The sequence below is a fragment of the Polyodon spathula genome, chromosome 3 (assembly GCF_017654505.1).
Source record: "Polyodon spathula isolate WHYD16114869_AA chromosome 3, ASM1765450v1, whole genome shotgun sequence".
NCBI classification, from domain to species: Eukaryota; Metazoa; Chordata; class Actinopteri; order Acipenseriformes; family Polyodontidae; genus Polyodon; species Polyodon spathula.
Genome location: NC_054536.1, coordinates 48,369,710 through 48,394,554, shown reverse-complemented (window position 1 = coordinate 48,394,554; position 24,845 = coordinate 48,369,710). Strand labels below are relative to the sequence as shown.

General features: G+C 37.4%; 1 protein-coding gene across 2 annotated transcripts in view; it reads right to left on the bottom strand.

The window, feature by feature from the left end:
- Positions 1 to 24,845, bottom strand: part of fars2 (phenylalanyl-tRNA synthetase 2, mitochondrial) — a 225,730-nt gene that overhangs the window by 41,298 nt on the left and 159,587 nt on the right. The window lies entirely within an intron of this gene.

Genomic DNA, 24,845 nt, shown 5'->3' with positions numbered 1-24,845 from the left:
CTGTAAAGCCCAGGCTGAAGTGCATTTATTCATCTGCCCCTATAGAGAAGGTTAGAAGACTAGTGTATCCCAGTGTTATTGACAATTCTTTAAACATTCACATAATTCATGTAGCGTGAATCTAAAAGTATCTTCCCACATTTATTACCCTCCTCCTTCCCTCTTTTTAAGAGAAAGTGGGTTAATGTATTTATAAAGGTCCAATGCAGAGGTTATTACTCTCTATGCTTTCAGAGAACATCTCCGATAGTGGCCCAAGCACAATGCCAACACATTTCCTAATTACTGTAAAACAGGAAATGGCTTTTCTCTGTTACCATCACATAATACAAACATTTCATTATTCCCAGCAGTAAAGTGGATTAAATGTATTCTTATCACTGTTGTTCTCTAAATAAGTAATTTCCTGGAATTTCCTATTAGGAATCAGAGCTGCAGGATTGTGACAGAAATACAATGATTCGTGGTAGTAAATCTCCCTCCCGACCTGTAGGGCACTAAGCAGTGAGAACAGAGTGGGATTCTAGTGCATTAACGCATCGACCCGGAAGGGAAATGATGTTGCAGTCGCGGACTGGACGGGCGGCTGCACTCGTTTACAAAGGGGTCACGTGTGACAGCATAAATGGGGACGGAGAGACGCAATCTGTACCTTTGCTTTGGTTTGTGTTATTGAACCCGTGAAAAAAAGTACTGTGAGTGTTTTGTTTGTTTGTCTATAATTGTCCTGTTTGTTATTATTAGACGGCTCACACGTTCCAGAGCTGTCGCCAAGGGCCAGCACAAAATCTACAACAGCACTTCATTTTTGTCACAAGTAAACTTGTATCACCCACCATGAGCACTGCAGTACGCAGGCAGGACTGGTGACAGTGTTTGTATATTGTGGGAAAGATACACTATGTGCATTTATTATTTGGACCTGCAACCCTTTTATTTATTCCAGTGCATTACACATTATTGAGTTACTTTTTGGTCACCAGACCAGGATTAGAATTTAAAAAACCCCTTTCCAACTGGATTACAGCTCTTTGTCTGTGCATTACGCACTGCATCACTCCTGCAACTGTACATAACCACTCACTTTGCCACAAGGATACACATTTTGGCAAGAAAAATACAAATAATGACAGATGTTTTTATGAGAACATTTGCATATCCAACTGACTAAGAAACAGAGCCGCATTCACTAAACCTTCTTAAAAGCAGAAATACAGGGGTAAACCTAATGGCACATATTGTATGCCAAATAAATACAGTAGTCTCCAGCTAAGAGAACATTCCTCGGGAAGAGAAGTGTTCTCTAAGACGGAGTTAGCCACCACACACAATATGAATCAATAAATAAATACATATGTATTACGTGTTATGACACACGTCCATCAACATATGAAAATGAACTGAATAACTACAAGCAAAACAATACATTAAGTGTTTGTTAATAAACTACAACAATAAAGTAACAGACAAAATAACTTTAATAAAACTAAAGCAAACCAACAGTCAAAAAGCTTAATTTCTATGCACTATGAAATTAGCTGGCGGGTGTGCTTTGGTCTATCACAATGGCACAGGCAACTTGTGGTTAACTTAATGTTAAGAAACTAACTGTAAAACTAAATTAACACAGCACCTCTACATACTTTTTTTTTAAGCGCTCAAACAATTTCCAACTTTGTTCACATGTGGAAATCGGAATACAAAACAATTAATATGACAGTGGTACTGGAAAGATTTAATAAACCAATCAGTGTCCCTCAAGACACTCACGATGACAGTACTGTATCCATGGTGAATGAATTGCTATCAGTGCCAAAAAGGCGTTCTTTTAAGCGAAGTCCTGTTCCTTTAGCCACAGCATGTACAATGGGGAAAATCTGTTTCACGACAAGGGTGTTCCTTTAGGCGAAGTGTTCTCTTAAGAGGTGTTCCTACACACTGGGACAACTGTACTCTACAACCGTGGTGGGCAACCTAAGATAATCATAGCCTTCAGTCTATTTCTCTTGTCTAGCTTTGCCAATTGGTGGATTATGCAAACCGCTATGAACAAGTTAAGTATGTGAGATCTCAACAATGTCACAAATCTATGATTTACTCCCACCATAGAAGGACTGCCTTCTGTTGTGACTGAAACTAGTTTCTCTAGTGGCAAAGCATGCATTCTAAAAAAATTCAAAAATGCTTTGAAAAAGTCTGTCCCTTGTGTACACCTGTGTAACCCTACCTGGTTCAGAAATTCCTCCATTATAGTTAACTTACTGTTCACACATCGAATCCAAATGCAAAGCTGAGCAACATCGCTTGTTCAGACCTACACTAAACGTCTCACTTGAATGAAGTACGCAAAAAATTTGACTTGACAATTCATCACAAATATAATTGTGCATCTGCTTAGTTGCAGGCTTCTTATACGCCTGAGAATCTCTCAATTTTTGAACTCCTTGAATAAAATCCCAGAAGACTCGATAAAGCACTCTTTTATTAATTCTCCCTCCAAGAAGGGCTTTGCAGTTTTTGCAAGCAACCAAGTAATGCGATTGCTTTGCGACACGGCACTTTTCAGCAATTGCTGTTGTAAAGCAAGACTGCTCGTAAACACTGCAAGCTACCAGGGGTGCAGGGCAGATCTTGAGGGAAACGTTGCTTCATAGGCAGAATGGTGTGTTTCGTAGTGTCACTGTTTTGACAAAGTTACACATAAAAAATGAATTCTCAAATTGAACGCAGTAGGGATTCAAGGAAATACATGCAGTGCAGGGAGTGGTTAACATGTAGAAAACAGAAAGTACTGATTAGAGGAGAAACATCAAAATGGAGCGAGGTAACCAGTGGAGTATCAGTATTAGGCCCTCTGCAATCCTAATCTACATTAATGACTTAGATTCTGGTATAGTAAGCAAACTTGTTAAATTTGCAATCGACACAAAAATAGGAGGAGTGGCAAACACTGTTGCAGCAGCAAAGGTCATCCAAAATGATCTAGACAAGATTCAGAACTGGGCAGACACATGGCAAATGACATTTAATAGAGAAAAGTGTAAGGTACTGCACGCAGGAAATAAAAATGTGCATTATAAACATCATATGGGAGATACTGAAATTGGAGAAGGAATCTATGAAAAAGACCTAGGAGTTTTTGTTGACTCAGAAATGTCTTCATCTAGACAATGTGGGGAAGCTATAAAAAAGGCTAACAAGATGCTCGGACACATTGTGAAAAGTGTTGAATTTAAATCAAGGGAAGTAATGTTAAAACTGTACAATGCACTAGTAAGACCTCATCTTGAATATTTTGTTCAGTTCTGGTCACCTCGCTACAAAAAGGATATTGCTGTTTTAGAAAGAGAGAAAGAGCGACCAGAATTATTCCGTGTTTTAAAGGCATGTCATATGCAGACAGGCTAAAGGAATTGAATCTATTCAGTCTTGAACAAAGAAGACTACGCAGCGACCTGATTCAAGCTTTCAAAATTCTAAAAAGCATTGACAATGTTGACCCAAGGGACTTTTTCGAACTGAAAAAAGGAAAAAGGACCAGGGGTCACAAATGGAGATTAGACAAAGGGGCATTCAGAACAGAAAATAGGAGGCACTTTTTACACAGAAAATTGTGAGGGTCTGGAACCAACTCCCCAGTAATGTTGTTGAAGCTGACTCCCTGGGATCCTTCAAGAAGCTGCTTGATGAGATTCTGGAATCAGTAAGCTACTAACAACCAAATAAGTCAGATGGGCCGAATGCCCTCCTCTTGTTTGAAAACTTTCTTATTTTCTGAAAAAATAAAAAAAGTATTCAACTAAACTGCCTGTATCAGCAACAACTCTCTCACCTGAACTGAAACTTCATACCTTGGAACAGCACTTAAAACAGTAAATTATATACTTTTTAAAGAGGCAGTGTATGTTTATGTTTCGTTCTTAGGGATTTTTTTTTGGATGGATGAGGGGCCACAGGTTGCCCACCACTACTCTACAGCTATGACCAAAAGTTTTGCATCACCTAGAATTATATGATTGAGACATATTAAAACTATTTTATAAATTGTCGGATAAGCCAAGAAGGAGCAGTTAATTCAACTTAAATAACACATATGGTATGTATGTTACTTAGGTTGAATGAACTGTCCGGGTGGTATCTGATACAGGACTGCCATTCTGTCTGCTTTATTATTATTATTATTATTATTATTATTATTATTATTATTATTAGTAGTAGTAGTAGTAGTATTAGAAATACTTAAATTGTATATGAGGGGCACAGAGTACAGCTTAATTATCTTATCTTACATTACTCCAGTTGTTTCCTATTTCATATTGCCAGCTCGTCTGTTTAGATTTTCTTCCTACATGAAGCTGTTCTTTCAACACCGAGAAATGGATTTTGGGGAAGTGATAATTTGTACAGGTTTGGTCTGGAACCATTACAATTTATTTAAAAAAAAAAAAAAAGAAAAAAAAAAAGAAACTGCTGTAATGATAATTATTTTTTTATATGGAGGATATAGATAAGAGGTAATTGTGTGGTGTAGGATTTAAGTCGACCAGACCCCTTTCTTCTTCCTCTCTTTAGAAAATGCTGTCCTTTTTTTTTTTTTTAAAAACAGGTCTCACCTTATAACACCTGCTTTCCATCAGTGTTACTAAGCACATGATTTAAGCTGCACCTTATGGTTAACACGGTTGTAGCAGGGGGAGATCTGTGCTGACTCTGCTGGCGTGTTCACAGTACTGCAGGAAGAGGGCGGCAGTCGTCCAACAACCGCCTGTGAGTCATGGTAGTGACACGGGGAGGTGAGAAAGTGGGTGTGTGGACTTTCCCCCTCTCTGAATGGCTGAGAGGCGAGTCTTGGGAGATTGCACTATGTAACACAATTTTTGTTCCTGGGTAGTAATATTACAGTATAATCGTAAATCTCGAAAAACTACTCACTTCTAAATCTTTTGTAGTCATTTTTGTATTACTTTAGTATAAATACATGTTAATTTGGATTCATATGTTGTTTTTTTCTGACTTTATGTGAACGAAAAGACACACATTTGCCTGTTTTCCCATTGGAAATAGTGATATTTTGAAATATCACTGTCCTGGTCACAAAAGCAAAGTTTGTGGGGAATAATAGCCATTTTCTATACTTTTGAGGCATAAGCAATTAGGAAATAACACTTACGACCCAGGAACAAAACAAAAATAATAATAATTTGTTACATGGTGTTGTTAGCCCTATAAAATAATGCTCTGCTGTTTCCTCAGGTCTGCCCTCTTAGATACGCTGTGTGTACGGAAGTGCTGGTCGAGGACCGAGAAACCAGCTGGGAGAAACACGGCAACGAACAAGGCAGAGGGTGACAGCGGGGAACCCTTGGGCAGACCCCCGAAGTATTGTTTAGAGCAGGCAGGGAGCCGCTAGAGTAGGTCGGTGATCCGGGTCGTGCGGGTAGCGGCGACTGGGATAACGCTGCCGAGTGCAGCACCTTTTATTTGTAGTTTCTCTCATTATTGTGTTATTTTTCCTTGTTCTTTTCGCCTTCTGTTTTCATTATTATTTCTTTGAGCACCTGCGAGTGCGCCTGCTGTGAATTCGCTTACCAGCTTTGGTATTTCTGTGGTGCTGTCTTTCATCGTTGATAGGCAGCCCACGGACAACAGTGCCCTCTGCCAGTGAAAAGTAAAAACTGTCCTGAAAATAAAACTGGGCACCTGGGTGGTGTTCCAAGTACAACTGTTCTGTCTTGTGTGTCAGTGAATTACCCACCACCCTTCCACAACGGTATACTAAATACCACATGCATACCATTCCCCTCATTAGTGATACCTTTCCATATCATTTGAACACATTACAATGCATTAGGCATATTCAGCAGATTCTAATCAACCCAACACCTTATTTTTAAGCCATGTGTGTTAATGTGTACCTTATGCTTTAAGGCGCACCTTATCTAGGTTGACGAGTAAGAATTTCAATAGCGCAGACCTTATCCTAGGATAAGGCACACCTTAAAGCATAAGAGCCTTTAGTGTATGATGCCCACAGTTTCTTATTTACTTTTTAAAGCATCAAATTATTCCCATATAAGGCCTTGAGACCTGCGAACAGCTAAGGGTGCTTGAACCTCAATACTTTTTGATTAGGGCCTGTATTTTTACATGACTGCTAATCTGTAAATTAGTCTTACTGCCACACTACTGCCATTCTGAACTGATTTAATTTCCAACACATTCTTGGCAAGCATCCTGTAAATTATGCAATATTCTTACCTTTCTGAATTGATATGAAATAGTTATTTATTTTTAAAAAAATCTGCATCTTAGTTAGGCTTATATATAAATTATATTTTATTCCTCTAAAATATTCCTGTTATGTGGCAAAAAAATCCTTACTACTTTCAGAAACTTGGGAGTTGGTTGAATAAAGGGGGAATTTAATTTGCATTGACAATGACAATGCTTGGTAGGCATTTATTAATTAAGCACATTTAAATTTGATTAAACTCTTTCAAATCACTGTTTCAAATCAACAAGTCCCTTCCTGAGTTTTGCAATGATTGCTTTTAAACTTTGTAAATCCTTCATCAAATTCTCAAGCCACATTAACACTTGAGGGCATAATATTAAGATGCAGAATAAAAGGCAACTTTATTTATACAGCTCTAGTCCTTTTTCAAACTGCATAATTCAGAAAATTAGTCTTGAGAATTACAATTGAAAAACCTTTGTATATTAGTGCTCAGATTGTCAGCCTCAGAAATGATTTGTCGAGATGGTGAGGGGATATGAAATATTTTTTGTATTTAACTTTCTAAATTACTTAATTATACTTTAGATCTGTTTATTTGGTGTTGATGTACAGAAATCTAGAAGTATAGGACTGAACAGCAAGTAATGCTAATTCTAGGGTGAATTTCTTAAAGCCCTGTGAGGAATCATCATCATATCATTATGATGCTACATAAGATGCATGGTTACATTTAAGCTTTTCTTCTATAAAGGATTACTTTATCAAAACACAGATGGTTGTGCCATTCACTGTTTTAACACACACAGAAAATGCTGAATGTTTTATTAGTTTTCCACACACTTTTTACAAAGTAACTTTGGAAATGTTTTGTGTGTGTGTGTGTATGTGTGCGTGCATAACCTTTATAGCTTACACAGGCACACACAAGTAAAAAATATAAAATAAAATCCTGAAGTTTAATGAGTTTAAAGATAAAACAGTACAAGAAAAAAAAAAAAAAACACAAATTTCACCGGGGTTATTTAATGGAGTGATAACCAATATACTGTATAGAAGCACTTCCTGTGCTATATGTCAAGTTGAAGTCAATCCAGAACATTTGACCAACCGTACACCAAAGGATTACTTCAGGCACCAGGAAGCAATGCTATAATGCACAATATTTATTTTACAAATGTTCTTTTGTATACCTAATTTCACTATAGCTTGCTTTCTAGACCTAATAGTTATTCCACAGACTCCACCCATTAATTTCCTCTTGATATATTTCTGACACATGAAGTACTTTTGTGTGCGCCGTTATTGCTATACGGCTATACGGTTATTTAGCCTATTGTTATCTCAATAGGCTAAAATACAAATGCATTCATAGTGAAGCAAGACAAAATAATTACAGTCTGACATACTCTGATTTCATTGTATTCTACTGCAAGATGAAATGGATACATCTATCCAGGGATGGAAATAAAACTTCCATTACATAGCAATTTCACCCATTCCTGGTTTTGCTATGAGTTTAATAGAACACACCTGAGCCTGTTACCTATACACTGTGGCTAATCAAGCTTGTAGTAAAATCTGGAATGGGTGAAACTGCCATACAATAGGAGTCTTATTTCCATCCCTGTATGTATTTTTTTTCAAAACATATCCTGAAAATTGTCATTGGGCAGTTACTGAAAAATGGTTTGGTGTGTATCATGAATTGTCATATATCATGAATATTCATGACATACATTGACCTTACCTGACCTAGACACACTTCCACTTTCCATGTTCCTTGTTAAATAAACACAAGGTGCTAAATATTCATGAACCTGAGAATGTCAAAGCTGGATATATGCTACAGTACTTCTTAGGGCTCATCAGCATGTTTCTTATTCCAAGCCAATCACCTTTGATCTGCTTTTGTCAATAGTAAAGAATCATGACAAGAAATAGGTACAGTGAGTTTTAGAACCATGTATCAATGAGATTGACAAGTAAACAGGATCCCAGGCTATTGAACACATCAAATTTAGAATCAGTGGCCATTATTTAAACACAAAGTGAAACAGTAAAACAGAAAAAAATGATTTTCATAGCATCAGAGTACACTGTCTAATCTTAGCCTGTTTTTGGCATAAATTGTAAAACCACAGTCTACAGCAGTATTTCAACTTCTGTGAGTTTTTGTGAAATTCATATGCATATAAAATCACATCTGCACTCTAAGTACATCAGGTACACCAAAGTGTTACAATGAATATGTCCCTCTGAAACATCCATTAGTGAATGCAAAAAATATAGTGCCACATTATGCTCAATGTGACATTTATTACCTCTAATGTGCAATGTTTTACATCAACTCTGGGCAGATGGTAACTAGTTAGCTGTTACACAGTAGTGCACCTGAAGGTCTTAGAGCCTAGACATGATTCTAAGCGCTCCAAACTTCAGCAGGGAGATGTCCAAATGTTGTTAGGTTCAAACTGCAGCCTATAGACAAAGCAAAGCCTCAGGTCAGGGAAAACTTGTACCAAATTTTAAGTCACTTTAAATCGCTAACATGTAAGGTGTCTAATTTTTAGTTTTTCAAAATCCCTACAAGAGGCTGTACATACATACAGTATTAATTCTTCCATCAACATAAAACATTTTAATTTAGCTGCAGCATGGGAGGAGATTATTACTGTATACAGCTGATAGTACTTTACTGTTAGTTTGGGTTAAAACACTCAACATGCACTGCAGGAAACATGTGACTCCATGGAATACTTGCTGTGAACTATGGAAAGCAATAACCGTGAATCCACAGCCTCTTCCGTCTCCAAATTACTGATCACTAAAATCTGTATTAACGTGGGTGATTAGGATAAGAAAGATCAGTTTAGGATAAAAGACCAGTTCATTATGAGAGTGAGTAAAAAGCAAACAAACATACACATAAGTCTATTAAATTGATCTAAATCATATTTTTATAGAAATAAATACATTCAAGACACACATGCATGACAAAATATTTGATTTCCATAACCTTGGCCTTATTTGAATGATCTAAACCAGTGGTTTCAACCAGTGGTGCGGGACCAGTAGTAGTATGCACCGCAGTTGTTCTTTACGACGATATGATTCCTCAACCACAATACTTCCTTAATCACATCATACCATCGTAATGTAGCAATCTGTTTGTAACACTGAATCACAGATAAATTAGAAATTATGATGCAGGGCTCCAGACTACAACTAAAATGATTGCAAAGGCGACAATAAAAAATGCTGCCTCTCCCTTTAAAATCATGTGTCAATGCGGCATGACATGGGACTGTATATATAAAAAAATGCATATCACATGTTTTAATAAACTGAAGTGTGAGAAGAACGGTAATGGTACTAATTGAATACAAATGCTTGTATGTGCAGAGATGTGCTGTATTAACACCAGTACCTGTGTTGACCCCAGTTTCTTGCAACAGTTGTGACAGTGACCAAATGAGTGTGAGAATGTTTGTGTCAAAATTTAGCTTAAAATGAACAACTGCATTTAAGAAATATAGAACAAGAACAGTGAAAAAACTAAAATAAAAATACACTTAATGTGTGATTAACAATAAACTCTGGAAACTTAAAATAAAGGAAATCAATAACGAAGGCCTGTAATGCAGCAAAAACGCTCAACAATTAAACAAAAAAGGAAGTGAAAAAGTTACTTTGTGAACTCCAATAAACAAAAAAAAAACTACAAAAAATGAAGGGAACAAAAATGAAATGTACTGCAGCTCACTAAATGTAGCTCTCAGATTGTGCTAATGAAAATATCTCACATGTATGACAATGTGCTTGCTGTGGTGTATTTAATATTGTAAATATAGCAGAACAAACTCACTGCAATTTAAACTTAAAAATAAATGGTAACATGCAATCCTAAGAGTTGTCTGTGTTACATGCGGTCAGATCAGGACTTCACTGGTACTGAGCAGGGGAGTTGCAGCATGCTATTTCTATATTTCAACTGGACACAATTAAAAGTGCGGTCACCACAACACTTGCAAAATATTTAAAATATAAACATGCTGAGTTAATTGCAGTTATTAGCTGCATATATTCACCATTCAGCAGAATGAGACAACAACAAGTGAATACAGACACAGCAAACCTGGTCTTGGTTTTACAGCAGCCATTTAAGACTGCACGTAGTTACTGGTACATCTGGTGGTCCCTGCTGGATGATAAAGGCTGAAAATCACTGATCTAAACAGTTAGATCAATTAGAATTACCCACTGTCTCAAGGAAATCATTTTCAACATTTTCAACAGCAATACAGACAACAGGCTGCTTGTTAGGGAATCTGAACTGACTTTTAATTCAACTTAGAAGCGAAAGAGCTCAACTGTGTTATTTTCACCTGTTAAGTGTCAATTGTCTAAAGCTGAAAATACTAACACACATTCCACATCTTAACTGACACTATCTAAAGTCAGGCTGACCATTTTACAGTACATCTGAGCATAACATACATAATCCCAATCAGAAACAATGCTAGAAAATACCAAGATTACAAAGTGGTTTGGCAAAACTGTTTCCAAGTCGCTCCATAACCACATAATGCCCTCTACTTCAGGATTTGTTGTTAAATGAGTTCCACACTTTTGGGTAATGCTTATGATTGTAATACAACTTAGTTGTAAATGTGCTGGTTGGGATAAAATTAATCCTTTAATAGTAAGAATGGTAATATTGTTCTATAAGTGCCAAAGCCAATGGCAGCATGATGATACCAAAAATATGAATTGCACATTATACAAGCTAAGTTAATACATGTTCTGCATACTGTAGTTTACAAAGCAATCCTATAATGAAATTTGATTTTGTCTAAGTGCTCACTAGTGAGTTAGCATGTAACCTGCACAATTAAAATAAAACAAAAACAGCAAAAAGCTGCATGATCTACTTAATTTAGCAAATTTTCTGAAAAACAAATAGTGTCTAACAACAATTAAACTAATATTTCTCCACATGTTTTTCCCCAGAAGCATAAATCAACCAAAATACTTAATTCCTGGGCAGAATATTCTAAGAGAAAACATTTTGGAAGGTGTTACACCCAATAAAAATGGTTAAAATGGTTTTGTATTCTTTGTAAGTTATTGCCACCTTTGTCTCTAAATTAAGATCCTGGATGTGTTTCTAATTTCAAGAAAGAGTGCGGTGATAATGTTGGAGAGTAATGAGTTTTGCGAATCTAGTCCAATTACACTGTTGACAATTCTGCCTTCTGCTGCAAGTATTCTACTCTTAAAAGCCAGAAGTGAAATTGCAGGATTCGTATTCCTCAGAAAAATTAGTTACACACCAGTGTAATTAGAAACTTTTCAATACCAACCTCTAATAAAATAACTACTTTCCTCCCACATAGCTTCCAGCCTTGTGTGAAGTGGAAATTAAATCAATTTTTCAGATATTTATTGCAGAACCCAATCCGTTTCCATAAAGACCCTTTAACATATAAATTTAACCTGTTTACATGCGGAGTTAAAGGGGAATATCACATCCTTCCTCAAAAAACAGCTGCTTTGCAAGTGTCATCAAATGATTCATGAGTCATCGAAGGCCATCTTAAACAATGCCTTAGATTTTACTTCTTCTTAAAAATAAATAAACCTTATAGCACTCATACAAAATTGACAACTAAATTCTTAATGTAAATCAATATATATTTAGAACAGTGGTTCTCAAAGTCGTGCCCGCGGCAGCTGTTCTTAAATTATGGGTCGTCGACACATTTCTGGCGGGTCGTAGCGTGGGAAAATAAAGAAAGCTTTAAACATGTTTTCCAACAAAAGCACCACCGCAGTCTGTTGGCAGCGCTGCTCGCTTATGCTGTGCTTGTACCTATACAACTTTTTTTTTTTTCCTGAATGGCTTCTGCGATACGATCAACCAATTGAATAGCTGCATTGTCTCTGCGGTAGCCCAGTTATAAGTTATCTGGGTGGGGCAGAAACTGCGTCTGTTTTAAGTACAGGTACTAACTGTAAGTTTAACCAATAGGAGAGTCAAATATCTGCCAATTTTCACTCAGCTGTCCTATCATAAGCAAGCAGAGGCCGTTCACAGTATTTGCATGAAAATTGAAGGAAAAGTGAAAGATCTGACAGCTGTCCAATCATTCGTGAGCAGAGGCAGGGTGTTAATATGCTGGGTAAGCACTGAATTTCACCGACAGTTATTGAGAAAAATAATACATTTCAGTATGTAGAATTTAATTTTCTATCTCTCTATTTTTTTTATTTCACCAGACAATGGAAACACCGTAATCGATTTAGTTACGAATCCACTTTCTCTGAATAACTGTACTGGAGATGAGCAATCTTTAAAACAGAGTAGTGTTGACAAATTTGTCAAATTGAAACAAAGCAAGACACTATCTACACTTTTTTTTTTTTTTTTTTAGTTTATTCACGGTTCTGTGTAAACATGCTATTTAAAAATATTTGCATTGCACATTTTATGTAAATTATTTAAAGAATAAGCGCAGCACGCACAATTACTCTACCTGAGACTTGACCTTATTACACTGCCTATATATAATGTTGGGAGAAGGCAGTGTGTAAGATAAGATCCTATGCAATAGTCAGCGTGCCCGCAAACAGCCAAGAGAGATCAATTTATGCCTGTGCCAAAATTACTTTAGGACATAAGAACATAAGAAAGTTTACAAATGAGAGGAGGCCATTCAGCCCATCTTGCTCGTTTGGTTGTTAGTAGCTTATTGATCCCAGAATCTCATCAAGCAGCTTCTTGAAGGATCCTAGGGTGTCAGCTACAACAACATTACTGGGGAGTTAGTTCCAGACCCTCACAATTCTCTGTGTAAAAAAGTGCCTCCTATTTTCTGTTTTGAATTCCCTTTTGTCTAATCTCCATTTGTGACCCCTTCCTAGTTTCTTTCTTTAGTTAGAAAAAGTCCCTTGGGTCGACACTGTCAATACCTTTTGAGAATTTTGAATGCTTGAATCGGGTCACCGCGTTCTTCTTTGTTCAAGACTGAAAAGATTCAACAACCACCGATTTAGAATAATGCCATATGCTTGTTGCCAACCCTTTTAAAAGTTTACCATAGTAAAAGCATAGCAAAGTGTCATAAAACATTGTACTGGTAATGTAAGGGTACTGGTGCTGCTAAATTAAGATATAGACATACCTTGTTTTACTGTTTCCCCTGTAAAGCAAGCAAGACAGCAAGCAAGCAAGGGGTGGGGTGTTTGTTCGAGAACATTTACTTAAGGTAATAATACATCACAATTGGCAATCTGCAATATCGGGGATTTCTTGAGTCTCATCGGGAGACAGAAGAATCATTCTTTAAATCGTGAGTCTCCCAACTAAAGCAGAGACTTGGCGGATATGTAACTGTCTGGTGCTATCATGGAGCCTTCACTAAACTGAAAGCTGAAATGTATTCCCATGGGAAATTAAACAACATCTGCTTTTGAAAGACATATTTTCAGATAGGGATAAAACAACTGCAATGATATAAAACAAGCAAGAAATAATATACATAAGGCTAGACTTTCAGATTTGCTAACTCCAAATCCTTATTAGCAATTTTCTGAAAGGAAAATACACCAATTACAATTCTGCATACATATATATATATATATATATATATATATATATATATATATATATATATATATATATATATATAATATATTTATTATATATTATATAATTAGTGTCTATTAAAATACCACATGACTCATACTTCCAAAAATCACAGATAATTGTATGTGTACTGAGTATGAAGCCAAAATCATCGCCTAGAAACCAAAAAGTCACATGACCCAAATACGGCAGCCATCTTAGCTCAGAGGTCAAAGTGGAGGGTGCTATTAGATTTTGCCCATTTTTTTCCAAAACACTGAAAATTTAAAGTTGCCAGATTCAATGGTTAAAATACTGTCATTTGTAGGGCCAGTGGGTGGTACCTGTTTGCAAATAAAACCTCCCTTAACAGGGATACTCAATGAGGAACATCACTATCTTACAGTTCATATTGTCAAAGGTGGTGCTACCCTGCATTTTATAAACACATGCAGTCTACAAACTTAATATACAATTTTCTTCTGCTTTCTATTGATTTGTTTACAAAGTGAATTGCAGTATCCATACACAATTCAATTTAACATAATAGTAACAAAAAAACCTAGAGACATTACCTTTTAAGAGACAGCTACAAAGAGAGCGACATATAGATATAATGTTGACTGGATATCTAGATTTATATTGTAGATAGATAGTTACATGCAGAAATAAAGTCATGGCATGTCAGGCAATGATACAGTTTCCACAAGGTAATTTTTAAAGAGAATTATAATCGCATATAAATATGTAGGTGTTATAAATATGACATTCCATCGTAAACACAGACTCAATAAATAAAAAGCAAAACATGAATTAGCACTTTGAGCTATGCAAGCTCATGCAAGCTCCTAGATAACACAGTACATCCAGCAGCAGACTCAGGAGGGCATGGTTACAAAAGCAGGCATTTAAGAAGTCTCTACTTATCAATGAAAAAGGCCAGAAGCTAGCCAAAGGAGGAGAGACAAGCCACTGTTAAATAATTCATAATACTATATATTTTTTTTAAAGTAAATTTGCTAGCCAAAGGAAATGAAACACTGTGGCTAAGCACTGAGGAAGTTCGCTCATAAATGATTGAAGTTAATCTCTTAGGCATTACAGTATGTATCGTTCACCCCTCCTAGAAGGATCTTTGTAGTAGAGCTGCTGCTTTGGCACTACCAGGTCAGTGGAATAATGTAATACAAGATGGAGAGCGCAGGTATGGGACATCACAAAGAAGTGTGACAAGAACTACAGGATGATGCATTGATATGCCCACTGCATGCGATATTGAATGCCTGCAGCAGTAATAAGTGTTGCTTAAAACAGATCAAGTCGAAAGCAGATGGGGCAATGCATCAAACCCTTTTTTATGTTCTTGGCCTCTTACATGAATGATGCTTACTGTGAGCGATGGGACTGAATCAAGCTGTGAGCTTCCTGTAGCCCACAGTATAATGAAAGACAACACTGGGACAGATTTGTGAAGCACTTCACTTATTAACAGCTTCAGTTTCAAAAGAAAAATGTGGCTAATATTGACATTTTCAGAATCTATATTATTTTGGCTGTGTTTGTATCATCTAGTAAGTCTCAAAATTCTTAAAAGAACATTGTTTAAATAATAATAATAAATAATAATAATCCCTGTTGGGAATTAGGCACATTTTATTGGTGAATTACTTGTATTTGTATTCTTTACTCTGACGGATGAAATGTTATACCCTGAAAATGTGAAGAATATAGAAAAAAAAAACAATGAAGTAAAAACCCTGAACATCATTGCTATGCACCAAATATGGTTGAAATGTTGAATTAGTAGGCAGTAAATCTGTTTTCATGAATAATGCAGACCCTGGTAATATTTGTGCATGCAATATTAAAAATGTTTTACAACAAGCAATCTATCTGATGGAAAAAAAAAAAAATAGGCTGTTAATATAATATTAACTCTAAATGGTATTTATAGTAGCTAACATGTTTTCTATAAAAAAAAAAAAATATATATGATTTTATTTTTTTTTTTTGCTTTGAAAGTGCAAGAGACCAATATATTGTCCTCTGATATGATTAATGGTAAATTTTGCCACTGTCACACAGGGTTATTAGTTTAGCTTGTCATATTTCAGTTGTTGATCAAGGACACCTCTATTGTTTGCCCTGCTCTTACCTGAATCTATGTTCCTGCCTGTGTTACATGTGCAGCGAATTAGTCTGTTGTAACTCATTCATACCAGTACTAAAAATAAACTTAGCTATAAATTTAGACAAATAAGAAGTATTTAATAATATTAATGTTACTGTTTTAATGATAATGTTTCAATGTTCCTACAAATGTATTATTTCATGGTAGCTCTGTATCATTTTTATAAAAATAAAACAATGTAGATACCTTTGCACTGCAGTTAAACGCTGCAAGTATATATCCAAGTATTCACAGTGCACACCCTTTAGAAGATGGCCTTTCATACTGTGGAACAGGTTATAAGGTGCTACGGTCGTAACTCCTATTTGCCCCATAATGCCACTACTAACACCAGTAGTCTCTTTATAAGGTGGAACAGAAATAGCACAGATTATTAACTATGGCTCCCGACTACAGCTAGTGTTATATAGGGGGGAGCCCTGTATGTATGTGTGTGTGTGTGTGTGTGTGTGTGTGTGTGTGTGTGTGTGTGTGTGTGTATATATATATATATATACACACACACAATTTCTGGATGTAATGAAGTTTTCAAAATAAATACAAAAAATAATTTAAATGTATATAGACCAATTTCTATGTCAAGCCCAAGATGCGAGGCAACATTTTCACTGCTTAACTCTGCACAAGGTTGTGCCTTTATCAGGTGACCCACCCAGGTTGCAATTTTCGAACTGCTAAACAGCAGATGGAAAAAAAAATGTAAGGATGAAGCAAAGATAATCAAATAATGCAACTGTGGATTGCAGACCCTACAGCCTTGAGCCTCTACCTATCGGCAGAGCATGATCATTAAAGGTCAGCTGTAGTGTGAACTTTGTCACACTGAACTTTGTCACACTACTATGCTACTATTATTCAAACCAACAGTATAGGGCTCGTCTTCTAATACCCTGTCACTCCAGTCATGAAACTGTGACACAGATTCCTGTCCATTAAAAACAGAGCTAGTTTTTGTCACCAAAAAGCTTAATTTTGTCCTTCAGGTTTCCAAAGCTTACCAAATGGACATTGTAAAATATAGATTCATAGACAGATCCCCAGTACAAAACCATAAATCTTCAAGATCACACCTGTCCACAAACAGGCCTCCTTCACCATGATATAATTGAATGCCACAAAGCCAGACTCAGCAGCACTACACGTACAATGGACATCTGCTGATCTACAATAAGTGCAGTTCAGAAGGTTTTAATTAAGCTTACATTTATTCAACCCATCAGTATGCAAAACAGTTAAACCCTGATAATATCACATATAAATTTACTTCATGGTTACTTTTTAACCCCTTATTACGATGTCTTGCCAAAAACTGGAATTGTTAGCTCAACAATATACAAATAAACACAGTATGATGTATAGCAACGACAAACTTTAGGGGATGTCTTCCTTGCCCTTAAGCAGTTGTAATCAGCTATTACTTCTAAGATGGTGCTTCTTTTTTGCTACATTGTCTATTTAGAAAAATGTTACGATAGCTCTGGTTAAGCATGGTCAAGCATGGTGGTGGTGGTGGTGTCATGATTTGGGGATGTTTTGCTGCATCAGGACCTGGATGACATGCTATCATTGGAGGAACCATGAATTCTTCTCTGTATCAGAAAATTCTACAGGAGAATGTCAGGCCATCCGTCCGTGAGCTGAAGCTGGGTCATGCAGAAAGACGATGATCCGAAACACACAAGCTACATCAGAATGGTTGAAGAACAAGGAATTTAAAGTTTTGGAATGGCCTGGTCAAAGTCTAGACCTAAATTCCACTGAGATGTTGTGGCAGGACCTGAAACTAGCAGTTTTTGTTCAAAAACCCACAAATGTCACTGAGTTGAAGCAGTTCTGCATGAAGGAGTGGGCCAACATTCCTCCACAGCGCTGTGAGAGACTGATCAATAACTACAGGAAGCGTTTTGTTGCAGTTGTTGCTGCTACAGGTGGCGTAACCAGTTATTGAGTCTAAGGGGGTGATTACTTTTTCACACAGGGCATTGGGTGTTGCATAACTTTCTTTAATAAATAAATGAAATAAGTATCAAAATTATGTCTTATTTGTTCACTCAGGAACCCTTTTATCTAATATTAGATTTTGGTTGAAGAGCTGATAACATTCAGCGTCAAAAATATGCAAAAATGCAGAAAATCAGACAGGGGGCAAATTCTTTTTCACGGCACTGTATAACACTTGAATAAATACTGTATATGTTTGGGTACGGGTAAGAGTTTAGTTGTACGGTGATAGTTAAAACTTGAAACGTTTAGTTAAGCACTCCTGGAAGGAGTTAGATTTTGTTTTGTTTTGTATAAATAAATAAATAAATATATAGGCACCGCCCTGTTTAAAACCACCCTCTGCTTGTTGAGTGTTGTTCCTTTTACAAAAAAACAAGCGAAGACAGTCCTGCATGTGGCAAGTGCCCCTGGTTGGTCACATGTGGTGGAGAATGCAGTCACTTTCTTCATACAAGGAAGTCTTTGTGTAAAAGAAGAAAAAAATAAAAATTCCAAGAACAAAAATGAAAACTGACTGCTGCCAAGGCGGGAGCTGGCTCTTCACTTGATTCATCGCAAGGTCCAACCGCTGAAGGTGGCCGGTGTCAAGTTTCGTTTGGGCCTCTGCCTGTGGTGGAGACTCGGCACAAATTAGCCAGTCGTCCAGATAGTTGAATATTCTGATGCATTTAAGTCTCAATGGGGCCAAAGTAGCTTCAATGCACTCTGAGGTGGCCAAATGGCAGGACACGGAACTCATATGCGGTTCACTGGAAGGCGAACCACAGGTACTTCTTGTTCTTTGGTTTTTATGGGGATGTGGAAATAGGCATGCTTAAGCTCCACCGTGGTGAGCCAGTAGTCTGTCCTAATTGACTGAAACAGCTGTTGTATTGTCAATACCTTGAACTGCCTTCAACTCACATACTGGTTGACCTGTCTGAGGTCAAGTACTACTCTGAGGCCACCTTTCGCTTGGCACTAGAAAATAGCTGGAGTACAACACTTCCTTCATCTCGAGGGGGTCTATCATGCGAATAGCCTGTTTTTGCAGCAGAGCGGTCTCCTCCTGAGACACCTGTGATAGAATGGCTTGGCGGTGATGTCACAGACCAGGAAGTAACCAGGCACCGTTCTGCGGGGTTGACGCGCCGAGTACGTATTTATTGAAAAAATACAAATAATAAAGCTCACAGAGCAAAACAAATGTTCAAATAAAAACACTCACAAAACAAAACTACCTTAACAAGTATAGTTTTCTATAAATAAATACAAACCAATACAAATTAATACAAAATGCAAAATAAATATAGGGCATACTCCATCACACATGCCCCCCTCCCCCACCATTGGCACAGAACCATGGGGTGAGGATGCAGCAACCTCTCTAAGAGAGTGTGATGGGGGAGAGTGCTGAGCAGGAGTAATGGGATAACCTCTTCTAAAAGCGAGCACTTGAGGAAAGGGGAAATTCACAGAAGTTGAGATTAACCAGTGCTTCCTTGGCATGCTCTGGCCCCAGACAGTGAACATATCATCAATAGGCAGACTGGGTATGATGAAAGGAGCAATGGTCGGTAACGGGTCGGTTTGGTGTACTTAACACCGGGTCGGTACTGGTTCGCAACCTGATAGGCACTGATTCAGTCACTTTGGTACCGGTCAGTGAGTTTGACACCGGTTTGTTACTGTACCGGTTCGGTATATTCGGCACCATGTCAGTGTACTTAACACCAGGTCGGTACCTGTTCGGAACTGGGTTGGAATCGGAGGCAGGTCAGTGACCTTGGTACCTGTACGGTACGGGTCCACCGGGTTGCAGTCACCACAGGTGGCAACGTACAGGGATGCCCACCTGTAAAAGCCACTGGCAAAACCACTCAGTCAGTACCAACATGAGACCGAGGGAAGCCTGCTTGTTAGAATGAACTAACAGCCGTCACAATGGTGATGCTAATATAGCTGGTCAACAAAACGCCATCAAGATACTGTGGTTGCAATTGCAAGCAACAAGCCAAAGCGAGTATCTCAGTCCTGCACAGTGTTGCTGAGCCCAGCAGCTGCTCTTACAGCACGTGTGCTGAGCACCGCGGTACAGACAGGTCTACATGTGGTATCTGTGAAACACAGAATTAACACAATGAGAAAAGACTTAACAGAAAGCAGTAATATAACAATCACATAAATCATACAAAACGTCTCATATTGTGCCAATTAGCAAAAGCGAGAAAGAAAATAAGGTCCAGCCGGAGTTATGCAGCCTGGGAGGAGAGCACAAAGTCAGCCAGCTTATATTGTTAGGTCCCTGGGAAGGAGCAACTCGAGAGGCTGTCTTCAAATCGGGCACAAGGCCGAAGCAGGACGTAACAAGCAACAAGCTATAGTGCACACAAATACATATAATAGAAAAACTATTGCAACGATTAAAAAATGTGTAAAAACACATACAATGAGATTTATGATAGATATATATATATATATATATATATATATATATATATATATATATATATATATATATATATATATATATACAGTGCCTTGCAAAAGTATTCAGACCAATTCTCTCATATTGCTGAATTACAAATGGTACTATGAAATTTCGTTCTGTTTGATATTTTATTTTAAAACATTTAAACTCAAAATCAATTATTGTAAGATGACATTGATTTTATGTGGGGAAATATTTAAGAAAAATAAAAAACTGAAATATCTTGCTTGCATAAGTATTCAACCCCCACAAATTAATATTAGGTAGAGCCACCTTTCGCTGCAATAACAGCTTCAAGTCTTTTGGGGTAAGTATATACCAGCTTTGCAGTGTCGGAGTGATTTTGGCCCATTCTTCTTGGCAGATTTGCTCCAGGTTGTTCAGGTTGGTTGGATGACGCTTGTGGACCGCAATTTTCAAATAATGCCACAGATTCTCAATGGGATTGAGATCAGGACTTTGACTGGGCCACTGTAGGACATTCACCTTTTTGTTCTTGAGTACCTCCAATATTGCTTTGGCCTTGTGCTTGGGATCATTGTCCTGCTGAAAGGTGAATTTCCTCCCAAGCTTCAGTTTTTTAGCAGACTGAAGCAGATTCTCTTGCAGTATTTTCCTGTATTTTGCTCCATCCAGTCTTCCTTCAATTGTAACAAGATGCCCAGTCCCTACAGCATGATGCTGCCACCACCATACTTCACTGTAGGGATGGTGTGTCTTGAGGCATGAGCAGTGTTTGGTTTGCGCCACATATAGCGCTTTGAGTTTTGGCCAAAAAGCTCTATCTTGGTCTCATCTGACCACAAAACCTTTTCTCACATCGCAGCTGGGTCACTCTCAGGCTTTCTGGCAAACTCCAGACGTGCTTTCAGATGGTACTTTTTGAGTAACGGCTTCTTTCTTGCCACCCTCCCATACAGGCCAGTGTTATGCAGAGCTCTTGATATGGTTGACTGGTGCACCATTACTCCACTCCCAGCCACTGAACTCTGTAGCCCCTTCAAAGTGATTGTTGGCCTCTCTGTAGCTTCTGTAAGTCTACTTCTTGTTTGAGCGCTGAGTTTTGAGGGACAGCCTTTTCTTGGCAGTACCTGGGCGGTGTGATGCAGCTTCCACTTCCTGATTATTGATCCAACTGTGCTCACTGGGATATCCAAACACTTGGATATTATTTTGGACCCTTTCCCTAATCCATGCATTTGTATTACTTTATCTCTAACTTCTGTAGAATGCTCTTTGGTCTTCATTGTCCTTCAGATTCACAGCCTTACCAATGATCCTTCAACAGTGGGGTTTTTATCCAGAAAATGTGACAGCAACTTTAATGGTTCACAGGTGATTGTGTCCTCGTTAGGCCAATTTCTTTCATCGGTGCAAACTGGGAGATTCCCCAGCACAGGGGTTGAATACTCATGCAAGCAAGATATTTCATTTATTTATTTTTCTTAAAAATGTTTCCCAACATAAAACCAATGTCACCTTACAATAATTGAATCTGAGTTTGTGTTTAAAAATAAAAATATCAAACAGAACGAAACTTCAACGTATCATTTGTAATTCAGTAATATGAGAGAATTGGTCAGGGGTCTGAATACTTTTGCAAGCCACTGTGTGTGTGTGTGTGCCTATATATATATATATTATATATATATATATATATATATATATATATATATATATATATATATAATCGCAATTTTGATCGTTAACACATTTTTGAATCACTTGCAACGTTTTTTCTATTTATATGTATTTAAGTGCACGTGACTATCTATCTATCTATCTATCTATATTATATATATATATATATATATATATATATATATATATATATATATATATATATATATATATATATATATAGTGAGCTTGGGACTCTGTTTTGGGGTTGTAACCTGATGGAAGACCAGACAAGAGGCAGGAATTAAAGTCTAAGTGAGGGTTTATTTACAGTGGAGAACAAAACACACTTCAAATGGGTGGTCAGAAAATAAAACCAGCCCACTCACTGGGCCCTAGTCGTAACTGCTTCAGGTCCCTAGTCTTAATCGTTGGGCAAGGCTAGCTCCACCCAACCCAAACACAAAACACCGCCTCACACACTCTGGGGTGTTAAGAGTTCAGTCATTTGAAAGTCTCCTGGCCTGCAATTCCAACACTCGCCACCAGGAGAACTTCCTGGTAAATTTTCCTTTCTACTCTCTGCAATTGTATAATCCGTGCTCAGGGCTGTACACAGACTTTCTTTCTGCTTCCAGGTTCCACCGACGAACAAGGGTGCCCCAGCAGGTAAGTCCCGGGCAAGGAGGATGAAGTAATCCCAGCGTTTATAAAGTAAAGGTAAAGAGCAAGGCTCATTATCCCCAACAGAGCCAACTCAAAATACCAGGTATTAGTTCCAGCCAACAACTAAAAATAAGTCTTGAAATTAACAGTGTTGACTCTTTATCAAACAGTCCATTACTTGTGGTTTCAACACACAGTTACATATTGCAGGGATTTTTCATCAACGCGTGTCCTGGTGATCCTTTTGAATAGTACACAGTTCTGAAAACCAGCACGATTTTCACAAAGCGCTACTTGTTATAAAAGGGTGCAGTCTCCGGTGCCAGCGTTGTTTCACAAGCGGGTTATCTTCTGAACTACGCACTCCAAGTTCAATGAACACGCTTTTTAAAACAATGTCAATACACTCAATAAAACAGTCTTTGGCTGCTGTCTTCACTCACAGCCCCCAGTGTGAAAATATACGACACAGATCTCCTTATAAAATCCCACCCACACTCCCATTTAGGATATTAAAAGTTTATTTCAACTACCTTGCTGCACCGTAGTTCGTTTCGCTGGTATCCTCCACCGTATTCCGTTTATTCCTGGTCTGATGCTTTATTGTAAACAAAACCCACGCTCCTGGTCACATTGTTTACTTACTTTTAAACACTTGTATCTACACACAAAGGTTAACGCTCTCTCCTGCACCGACTGTCCCATTGCTGTTTTAGAACCATGCCTCGCTATTTGCCACCTTATATAACGCTCCCCTCCCGCCTTCCAGCTGCTATTAATTAACCCCTTTAGCCATCCCAGAAGTGGAGCCCTACGGCAGTTACTCAGTGGGGTAATTTAAAGACGTAAAAAAAAAAAAAAAAATCTTTGTGATAAATTGCCCTGTAGTAATGCAACTATAGAACCTCACCTTTCTATATTGCATTACTATTTACTCTTGCATATTTATTACAATATATATATATATATATATATATATATATATATATATATATATATATATATATATATAGATAGACACACACACACACACACACACACACACACACACACACACACACAGATATTTCACTTGTGTGAACAAGGCTCTACGATTAGGTCAATCTTGAAAGGAAAAATGGCACTGAGATCTGTGACTGCAGTGCTTTTGATCCCTCGGGGGCGGGGTCACGACTGTGTCACAGGCTCAAAGAGCAGCTTTGGTATAAAGTTTTCAGAATTCGGGTCTTTAGGAGGTAAATACCCATTCTCTAGTGGTTACATTTCGTACTTGAAAGGGAATAGTTAATATTCTAAATTATTATTTATGTTTCTTTTTTATTGTAATATTTTATATGCCATCACATGAGAAATACAACAATCTTTATCAAATCGGCCCTAGGTTTCAATATAATAAGCAATCTGTTTCTCAGGCTTAGAAGCATCCATGAGTATCCAGTAATTAATCTTTCTTTCACCTTGACTGCTAATCTGTTTTGTTTTTGTTGCATGTTTTTTTTTTTGTTTGTTTTTAATGACCTAACTAGTGGCAGTTTAAATGCTAAATTAGAACCAATCATGTCCAATTTTACGTTATTTTTAATTTACAAAAAACAGTATAGAGATGTTGGTTTTTTCAAAGTCCCCTTCTTTCAATGTTTTAAAGGATGGTGATATGTAGGTTCACCAATGTGTGCCTGCCTGTGATGTGTGCTTTTTCCCCACATTGTTCCTCATTAAACATATCTGGTTATACTAAACAGCAAAGAATTTTGTTTTTACATAACTTTGTCAGGTACAGTAAGTTTGCCTGGTTGAGTTTAGACAATCTTCTACTTGCCTTGCTAAAAGCATCAAACCTGTAAAAAGAACTGTGACTGACATTAAACTGACATACAATAAGTATTCTAGTGCTGTCAAGCAGTGGATAATATTTTGCATGCATGGATGAAGTTTCAGACAAAGTAATGAGAACAGGCAGAAGTCTGAATTGAAATACCAGAAACAGTGACAGATGTCTGCAATCCCTGGTTAAGAGATCACTGTATCT